This window comes from Corvus hawaiiensis, chromosome 12 (assembly GCF_020740725.1).
Source record: "Corvus hawaiiensis isolate bCorHaw1 chromosome 12, bCorHaw1.pri.cur, whole genome shotgun sequence".
Classification (NCBI taxonomy): Eukaryota; Metazoa; Chordata; class Aves; order Passeriformes; family Corvidae; genus Corvus; species Corvus hawaiiensis.
This window is the reverse complement of record NC_063224.1, coordinates 2098577-2108368: the sequence shown is the minus strand read 5'-3', so window position 1 is coordinate 2108368 and position 9792 is coordinate 2098577. Positions and strand designations below refer to the sequence as shown.

Below are 9792 nucleotides of genomic sequence, written 5' to 3'. Positions count from 1 at the left end.
TGTTTATTCTGCTGTTATCTCTGATCAGACTTGCAGACATCACTTGGATCCTGACAGTATTTCCTGCAGTTAATTTGAGATAAATTAACTTTAGGTAAATACTGTAACTGGTTTATGACAATGACAATTTTTGTGTTTGTGTTGTGACGTGATTCATGGCTCTCCAGAGGAGCAGGATCTCACGCCTGCAGAAACAGGAGTTAATAGGCTTTGGGATGGGAATATTATGAAATTATGAGAAATCAGGGCAGCTTTCACACTGGGCTGCTTTAGGATGTCAAAAGCTTTTACCAGCAGCTCCCCACAGCAGGTGGAACATGGATATTTGTATCCCTATTTTTCCACCTGGGACCTGCCATTGCTTGAGTCCAGCAGAAATTCTTTAGCAAAACTGTTGCAGGGCGAATCCCTGCAGCAAAGTGTGAAATAATCCGGTGTGAAAAAGTCAGTTTCTAACTAGTTTAACCTTTGAACTGCCTAATCTGCTTGTGAAGGGGGAGAACACGGTAAATAAATCAACAGGCTCAGCTGAACATTACAAACCTGGATGAGGGAGCAATTTCCAAACACACCAGGTTTGCAGGTGTCAGGACAACCAGTTCCAGCTGAGCCAGAGTGGATTCAGCTGTGTGACATGACACTGGAGAACCCCATTAAGCATCTTATTTCAGGAATATTTCAATGCAGAAGTCTGAAAGTCACTGCTGGCTATGCTGAAGCTGAAAAGTGAAGTGTGGTTGGTCTTTATTGGGCAACGCTGTGCTAAATAAAGACAAAATCGTCTAATCTTTGTCCTCTTTCAGAGCCATTTGCATACACTTCCTCCGTGCTGCTTTTCTGGGGCTTTTGCATATTTTTGTCATCCCCAGAAGGTTCACGGAGCGTTCCCCACCTTCACCCAGCCCTCCTGTTCTCACACCACACACAGGAGCACAAGTGACAGCAGAGTGAGGCTGATTAACTAATTTCGCAAATTCCCACTTGCTGCCTGCTGCTCAGCTGTGCTCTGGGCACCGCGACATTTCTCTCCTTAACATGACAGCTGACATCCAGCTCATCCTAGCTCAGCGCTCGGGAGCTGACGGAAGGGGAGGAATCTGATGGAAGGAGCAGAGACATGAGTAGGGGATGGGAATGGTGTGAATGACTCTGGAGGTGCAGATCCCCATTTAATCTGCGGGCTGAGAGCTCTGCTGGCCGCGTGCTGTGGACATGGAGAGCCTGGAGCGTGTCCAGGGAAGGGAACGGAGCTGGGGAAGGGTCTGGAGCAGCAGGAGAGGCTGAGGGAGCTGGGAAAGGGGCTCAGCCTGGAGCAAAGGAGGCTCAGGGGGGACCTTGTGGCTCTGCACAAGTCTCTGACAGGAGGGGGCAGCCGGGGGGGTCGGGCTCTGCTCCCAGGGAACAGGGCCAGGAGGAGAGGGAACGGCCTCAGGCTGGGCCAGGGGAGGCTCAGGGTGGACAGCAGCAGGAATTTCCCCATGGAAAGGGAGCTCAGGCCTTGGAAGTGCCCAGGGAGGTTTGGAGTGCCCATCCCTGGAGGTGTGCCAGGAAGGGCTGGAGGTGGCACTCAGTGCTCTGGGCCGGGTGACGAGGTGGGGATCGGGCACAGGTGGGACTCGATGATGCCGGAGCTCTTTTCCACCCTCCACGATCCCGGGATGCTGTGATTCCCTGACTACACTTCCCGGCACGCCCCGCGCCCCCCCCGCGCGTACTACAGGTCCCGGCGTGCTCCTGCGGGGGCGCGCGCGCTGCCCTCTGGGAGTCGTAGTCCGGTCCTCGCTGCGGCGCCTCGGCGGGGAAGGGCGGGGGCATCGCGCGCGCGGGCGCGGCGCGTGCGCGGCGCGGGGGCCCGGGCCGGATCTCTCGCGAGGAAGGACGCCATTATCGCAGCCGCCGCACAAAACACCACGAGAACTCGGCGCCCGCCTCACACGGTAACGCGGCGCCCCGCGGGCGGGAGCCTCCGCTGCGCGGCCACCCCCGGCCGCCCGCACGGCCCCGCACGGGGACACCGAGCACACACCGCGCACCCGCCGCGCTCCCGCCGGGCTCCCCGGGCCGCGAGCCGGCGGGGAGGGAGCGGCCGAGGCGGGGGGGCCGCGCGCCCCCCTCCGCCTCCCCCCATCACTCTCATGGGGGTCGCCCGTGATTCGATATCGGGGAGAAATTCCTCCCTGTGAGGGTGCTGAGGCCCTGGCACAGGTTGCCCAGAGAAGCTGTGGCTGCCCCCGTCCCTGGAAGTGCCCAAGGCCAGGTTGGACGGGGCTTGGAGCAGCCTGGGATGGTGGAAGGTGTCCCTGCCATGGCAGGAGTGGAACGGGATGAGCTTTGATGTCCCTTCCACGCAGAGGTTTGGCTCTTCCCCGCCCCGCTCCGGGGGCCATCCCCTTGCCGGGCTGCCCAGCGCTGGGCTCGGTGTCCCGCTGTCCCCCTGGGATGTGCTTGGAGCCGGGCGCTGCGGGCTCGGGCTGGGATGGGAGCGCTCCTCCATCCCCTGTCCTGGTGCAGCAGCGCCCGGGCTCGGGGCTGCCGCTGCTCGCGGGAGCGGGCACGGACAGGGAACGGCCCCGGGATGGCTCCCGGCCCTGGGAGCTGCTGTGGTGTGCGGTCATTTAGTGCCAGACAGGGTTTTTCACACCCATATTAGGAGTGGTGTTTTCTGTCCTCTTCATACCAGTTTGGCATAGGAGAGTGGGTTTAGGTGGGATATTGGGAGGGGAATTCTTCCCCGTGCGGGTGGTGAGGCTCTGGCACAGGTTTCCCTGGATCTGCTCCATTCCTGGAAGTGTCCAAGGCCAGGCTGGACGGGGCTTGGAGCAAGCTGGGATAGTGGAAGGTGTCCCTGCCCATGGCAGAGGGTGGAACGAGATGAGTTTAATGTCCCTTCCCACCCGAAACATTCCAGGATTCCATGATTCTCTGAACACGCTCGGTATCCCTGTGCCCTTATTTGCAATTCAAGTGTTGCCTCCTTTCCCCCCCCCCCCCTTTTTTTTTTTTTTTTTTTGTTTTATTTTTAAATCCATCTAAAGTGGCAAGTTGTGTACTTAACCAAATATAGTCATTTTATCCTGCTATGGCACGGATAGTTTATGGATCAGTTTATTTTTGGAGCTCTCCAGGGAAGACTTTTTGAAGTAAACAAGGGTTGTTAGCAACTGAGAGATTGCTTTGGTGGAAGCAGCTTTAAAATGATATTTTGGAGTGGTTTTTGGTACTTTTTTGCCTTCTGTGTGAGGTTACCTGAGGTGTGGTGCCCTGTCCATACCAAGATTTCAAGAAGTAAACCTGAAATTTGTATAGCTTTGAATACTTAAACCAAGATCTTGAAATATCAAGCAAAAAAGTGCATTTGAATTTCATAGCAGTGACTCTTGAAACAGAGGGTTTTCTCTGTTAGGAAGTATTTATATATTTTTTAAATACAAGAATTTTATAGATGTGCACCCGAGTAACAAAACTTTGATTCTCAAACCTGAAAACCTTTTTCCATCCCTGAATGACACCTCGGCTGTAGTTCCATTTTCAGTAGGAGATGTTAGGAAGAAAGATTAATTAATTTATTGAGAGCATAAAAAGATGGAGGTTGGATTTAGGGAACTTTGCATCTTCTCCAGAGGACGAAAACATTTTACAACTTTGTTTTTTTGGTTTTTCATCTCTTTTACAGCTCCTGGGTTTTCTGTCTGAATCACCCAGCCATGTGAAAGTTGTGTGGTTCCAGAGCAGGTGTTAATTAAGGTTCTTTTAAAGGACTAATGATTAATAACACGCAGAGTAATTGAATTAAACCATTAAGGGTGTGGTGCTAATTAGCAATGCTCACAGCTGCACGGCTTCCAGCAGCACCTGCTCCAATAAATAAGTTTGGAAAAGGCTCCTTTCCTGCTTGTGCTGGTTTTGGAGTCCTCTTTCTGCAATTTTGGGTGTTCAGGTGAGGAAAAATGAGTTTTTAGTGCGCAGCTCAGTGTCACCAGAGCTGCCGATTCGGGATTTACCTTGGCTTGCCGTGGAGCTGTGCTGTCCCATGGGATTCACACCCGCGGGAATTCCAGGAAGAGGCTCCCGTTTGCAAGGACTTGACTTTGTCTCTGGTTTTTCTCTCGAGCTTTCCCCTCAACTTGTTAAGCTTTGTTGGTGCAGGAACAACACATGGCTTTATTTTGTCCAAATTCCAGGGTTCTCATCCCTTTCCTTGAAGGAACCTTGGAATTGGAATTGCTAGGATCGAGCCACTTGTAGGAGGAGACAGAGCAAGGCCAGTGGTTGGAATTAGAACCACAAAATACCTTTGTATATGGAACTTTTCCAATAAAATTTTAGTCACAGGTTGATTTCCTTTAGTTTGAAATTTGATATTTAGTCATTAATAATTCAAGTAATCTTATTTTCTCTTTTACCCATACTCACTGAAAGGTTAATCAGCATCATTTTTCTTTTTTTTCCCCAAGTAAAATAAAAGGAATAAAATGTTTTCACAGTCACATAAACCACTTGTTTCCTTGCAGGTTTAGGTTTTTAAAGGTGGTGTAAAATAGTGAATTTTGCAAACAGTTAGACTGAAAAATACACAAAAGGTTTAACTTCGTCACACCTTTGGTACGTGGGACTTGAAATAAAATAATTTGTGGTGTTGTCTGTTGAACAGAATCATTTTATGTTGTTTCCTGTTTGTGACCCCTGACTGAGAGCACTTAAGGGAAAAATATATTCAGTTCAAACCTTTGAAAACCTGAGTGTTATCATGGAGAAGGATGGAGGGAATTGATGGCAGCTGGGGAGTCACCCTTTACATCCCTGCTCCTCAACCTGATCCTCTCTAACGCCCTCTGAATTTATGGTTTGGGGAGTTTAAAGCTGAATTTAGTTGGGGTTTTTGTTTTAACTACAGGGAGGGGAGCTGACAAGCCAGGATCAGGTGGTATAAATGAAAATTCAAAACTTGGGAGGCAAGATCTGGGGGTTTGGGCTCTGCTCCCAGGGAACAGGGACAGGAGGAGAGGGAATGGCCTCAGGCTGGGCCAGGGGAGGCTCAGGGTGGACAGCAGCAGGAATTTCCCCATGGAAAGGGAGCTCAGGCCTTGGAAGTGCCCAGGGAGGTTTGGAGTGCCCATCCCTGGAGGTGTCCCAGGAAGGGCTGGAGGTGGTACTCAGCGCTCTGGGCTGGGGACAAGGTGGGGATTGGGCACAGGGTGAACTCCATGATCCCATGGCTCTTTGCCAACCTCAATAATCCTATGAAAATCATTCAGAATTGGAAGAACTGCTCACTTAATGTTTCTCTGCTGAAGTGATGCTCTTCAGTTTATTTTCATTAATATTTTTGGCAAGAATTTGAAAATCCTGGTATCTCTGTGTTACAAAGCAGGGCTGAGGTCTGGTTTGGCAGCTGGAATGGTTCCTTTTCCTTGATGGCTACAGCAGGAAAATCCTTTAGAAGGCTTTGGAGTGAGCAGGTTACTTGTCTTTGGTGTTGGCTTTCCTGCTTTTTAGTAGTAGGAAAGTGCCAGCACTGGGGGCTGTCCTTGTCTCCTCTGGAATTGTTGGATCTGAAACTTTTGCCAGTGTATTGAGGCCTAGCAGTGCACATGTTAGGAAAAATATGAAATGAGAAGAAAATAGAAATTATTAATGTTATTTTTATTCTCTTGTTGCTAAAGGTAAGCTGACAGGCCGAGAGGGAATGGCCCTAAGCTGAAGGTGGGCAGGGATAAGTGGGATTTTGGGAAGGAATTCCTGGCTGTGAGGCTGGTGAGTCCCTGGCACAGGGTGCCCAGAGCAGCTGTGGCTGCCCCTGGATCCCTGGCAGTGCCCAGGGCCAGGCTGGACACTGGGGCTTGGAGCAGCCTGGGACAGTGGAAGGTGGATGAAACCAATCCTGGAAGTTTGTTCTTTGAATTTCCTGGAATAATGGAATACCCTGAGTAGGAAGGGATGCAGAGGCATCATCCAGTCCAGCTCCTGGTCCTGCACAGGACATTCCCAAAATCCCACTCTGGCCCTGGGAACGGTGTCCAAAGCTCCTGGAGCTCTGGCAGCCTCGGGCAGTGCCCAGCACCTTCTGGGGGAAGAACCTTTCCCTGATCTCCAGTCTCACCCTCCCCTGGAAGTACTTGCAGGATTTTTGGAGCTGTTCCCAATAAAAATCCTCCATCTAGTGGCTGAAAACAAGAAAACAACGGGACAGAATTTGCTGTCTGGGCAGGTCTGGCCTCACATTTGCTGCTTTTCAGCAAACTGTACAAATTGTGCCTGGTGTGAATGATCCCTGTCTGGGATAATCCCACCAGGATACAGAATCCAGTTTCTGCCTCAAGGCCTGGGATCTGCAACCACTTAGATCCCTCCCCGGGGGTGGGCTGCTGGAGTTCAAGGGGATTAAGTGTCTGCAAATTGAATTCAGGCTTCTCTGTGTGTGCGAGCACCTGAAAGCGGAGCTGTGACACGTGTGAACATATCCTTCCCAGCTCCCCCGGGAATAATTACATCCAGGCTGGGCCGGAGGGGGGTTGGCACACGGCAGCAGCGTTTGTACAAGATCCACAGGGAATTTGGGCTGGAATTCCTGGGCTGTGTGACCACCCACTGCCATTCCCTGTGCCAGAGCGCGTTCAGCGCCTGGGAGGACACTGGGAAGCGGGGAAGGCATTCCTGGATTATTTGTTGGGTGTTGTGTTAGGATTGGTGCCAGGGTTAGAAGAGTTGGGAAAAGACATCCAAGCAAAACAGCGCCTTATACCAGGAATGAAATAAAAAAAAAAAAAACCTAAAAAGTGAATATTTCTGAAAGCAAAACAATAAACCAACAATAGTAATGGGAGCTTTCGCGGTAATACTTGAGAATTTCTGCCTCCCTGGGAGGTTTTGTACTCCAGAAAGTTTCCTGCTCCTTTATTCCTGGAGCAACCATTTCCTTTTTTTTTGGTTGCTATCTGAATTTTACCACTTGCACTGAAGTCCATCACCACATTATCTCTGTGAGTGATATTTATTTGATATATCCATCTCCAGAATGCTGTGGCTGTTCTGGTTTTCCCAGATAAGGAATATTTCTGTCGTTTTTTTGGGAGAATAGACGTTTTCCCCTGATCTTTAGCTGAACCAAAGCTGCTTGTCTATTATTGCACTCATTTTTAAACAGTTAAACTGAAATGTTTGTGTGGTTTTACTATGAAATTTAATTGAACCCCATGGTTTTCCTTGCCTTTTAAAGCAGATTGAGAATAAGGGTGACAGCCAAACAGATGCTAAGAAAAAATATTCTCCTTTGTAGTTTTGGGTAGTAAGAAGGAAGTGTAAATCTGATCTCTTCCTCCCCAAAGGAGTTTTAACTCACGTTGTGATGGGCTGCAGAGAGCTGGGGCTCAAAGGAGGCTCTTGGATTTACAGTGCAGTGAGCCCTGCGTGCTCTCAAATCGTTGCTTTTTATTCTGTTACATTTGCACTGGTGTGGCTTGTCTGGGAATTGGGAATCAGTGCAGGAAGGCTCCGTTGCAGCTGCCAACCAAAGGGATTTTATCATAGAGGAGAAGCCAGGCTCAGGATTAGAAAATTGCTTCAAGTCACAGAGCAAGACTGAACAGAGAATTGTTGTGTCCTGAGCTTTGTAACTCCTGGGAATAAATTCATGTACCCAATTATCCCGACATTCCCAGTTGTGTCCCTGGAGCTGCTCCCAGAGGTTGTTCCCCAGGACACTCCAGAGGGGTCACAGCTGTGCCAGGTCGCCGGGGTTGGAGCCTCCAACAGGAGCTGGTTCTTCCTGAAGACCTTCACAGGGACAGTTCTGTGCTGTTCTTGGGGTGCTGCTTTGCTGGGATTCCATAGTTTGCTTCCCAAGTGGAGTTAAGCGTGGATTATTCCTTGCCCAGACACAGCTCAGTGCCCCTCTGGACTGTTTCCCTGCAGGGATGAGACCTCAGGGATTTAAATAAAAACCCAATTAATGAGTGTTTTGTCCTCTGCATGTTCCCCGGGGAGGGAGGCTGATGCTTATACCATAATCCCTGTATAGCCTGGGGTCATCTCTCTCCTCATGGAGATCAGCCCTGGCCTGTGCTGGATTCATTCCTATCACTGGGCTGGGCTTTGTGTTCACTTGCTTTGGAAAACCTTGAGAAGTGTCACTAAATCAGAGTTTTTGCAAGATAAGGACCTTTGTCCCATTGGTTCAGGAAAAGGGGCTGCTGGGCTGCGTTCATCAGCTGAATTCATTCAAGGAGAATGGTTTTACATGGACAGAGGCAGGGAGAGGTGGGATTTTGGGAAGCAATGAGAGAGGTCAGGCCCTGGGATGGATTTCCCAGGGAAGCTGTGGCTGCCCCTGGATCCTGGAAGTGTCCAAGGCTGGGCTGGACATTGGGGCTTGGAGCAGCCTGGGATAGTGGAAGGTGTCCCTGGGATGGAATGGGATGATCCTCAAAGTCCCTTCCCACCCAAACAACTCCATGATTCCAAACGTGGTTGTATAAAGATTTTTGTAACAGAAATTCTATATTTGAAAATTGCCTTTAATCACTTTAAAGTGGAATGAAGAAGAGGAAGAACACTTGGGGCTCTTGGGTTGGGCAGAGGGAAATGGCATTTTCCAGCTTTTCCCACACAATCAGCAGGGAATATTTGCCATGGTGCAAGCTGGAATCGGAGGGAAGTTACTTAATTTATCCATAGCACTGGGAAATGTCCAAGAGAGCTCAGCTGCTCCAGCCAGAGCAGTGCAATTCCACACTCCAAGCAGAGCTTTGGAATATGTTTTGATTTTTTTAAAGATAATGTTTACCCTCACTAATTAATAGGAGAGAGAAGATTTATGTTTTGTGCATGTTTTCCTGTGTTAACAAGGCGTTGGATAGGTTTGATTATCCACTTTGGAATGCTGCCCCGTGACTCGGGAAAGCCATCAGATATTTCAGTAAATAGCTTTGTTTACAAGGGACTGCTCGGAAGAATTATTCAGAATTAATGTTTTAAAATAGATTAATTAAATTACATTAAACTTGTGTGTGGAAAAGCTAATCTGGAATTCAAGTGAATTTAATTTAGTTGCTTACAAATATTAATTTACTTAATTAAACAAAGGCTGATTGAATTCTGTGCAAAGTGTATCAATTCTGAATAAGAGTATTGGCAGAGATATTTAATGTAATTTATCTAATCAGCTTTAAATTTATATCTTTAGTTGTCTGTGATGAGTTTTTTTGAGTGTTCCAGTACTGGAGCCACTTCCAGGCAAGTGCTTACAGGGATGCTCAAGGCTTTTTGCTCCCCTTTTTGAGGGAAAATGAGATAATTTTTAGTTGCAGTTTCATTTATCCGGCAGGAGCAGGTGTCTGGTGGGATTATTGGATCAGGGGACCAAAGTGGGGTCTGGTCTGGGGTGGGGAAAGGGGCACAGTGGAAGAGCTGCTCTGGGAATGGGCTCCAAAAGCTCTGAGGAGTTAGAAATGTTTGGGGTAACTGGGATTTCACAGAATTGATCCTTGGAAAAGAGTTCCAGGATCACCAGGCTGTGTCCAATCCCCACCTTGTCCCCAGCCCAGAGCGCTGAGTGCCACCTCCAGCCCTTCCTGGGACACCTCCAGGGATGGGCACTCCAAACCTCCCTGGGCACTTCAAGGCCTGAGCGCCCTTTCCATGGGGAAATTCCTGCTGCTGTCCACCCTGAGCCTCCCCTGGCCCAGCCTGAGGCCGTTCCCTCTCCTCCTGGCCCTGTTCCCTGGGAGCAGAGCCCAACCCCCCCGGCTGCCCCCTCCTGTCAGGGACTTGTGCAGAGCCACAAGGTCCCCCCTG

At 49.5% G+C, this 9792-nt stretch overlaps 2 protein-coding genes across 3 annotated transcripts in view; one reads left to right on the top strand and one right to left on the bottom strand.

Annotated features, from left to right (window-relative positions):
- The window catches only part of CA5A (carbonic anhydrase 5A), a 31587-nt gene extending 21988 nt beyond the window's left edge, over positions 1–9599 (bottom strand). The window contains exon 1 of the mRNA XM_048316755.1: positions 9589–9599. The gene's annotated coding sequence lies outside the window, so the exon portion shown is untranslated. The remainder of the gene's footprint in view (positions 1–9588) is intronic.
- The window catches only part of LOC125332117 (BTG3 associated nuclear protein), a 115648-nt gene continuing 107701 nt past the window's right edge, over positions 1846–9792 (top strand). For both annotated transcript variants that reach the window (XM_048316751.1, XM_048316750.1), the window contains exon 1: positions 1846–1937. The gene's annotated coding sequence lies outside the window, so the exon portion shown is untranslated. The remainder of the gene's footprint in view (positions 1938–9792) is intronic.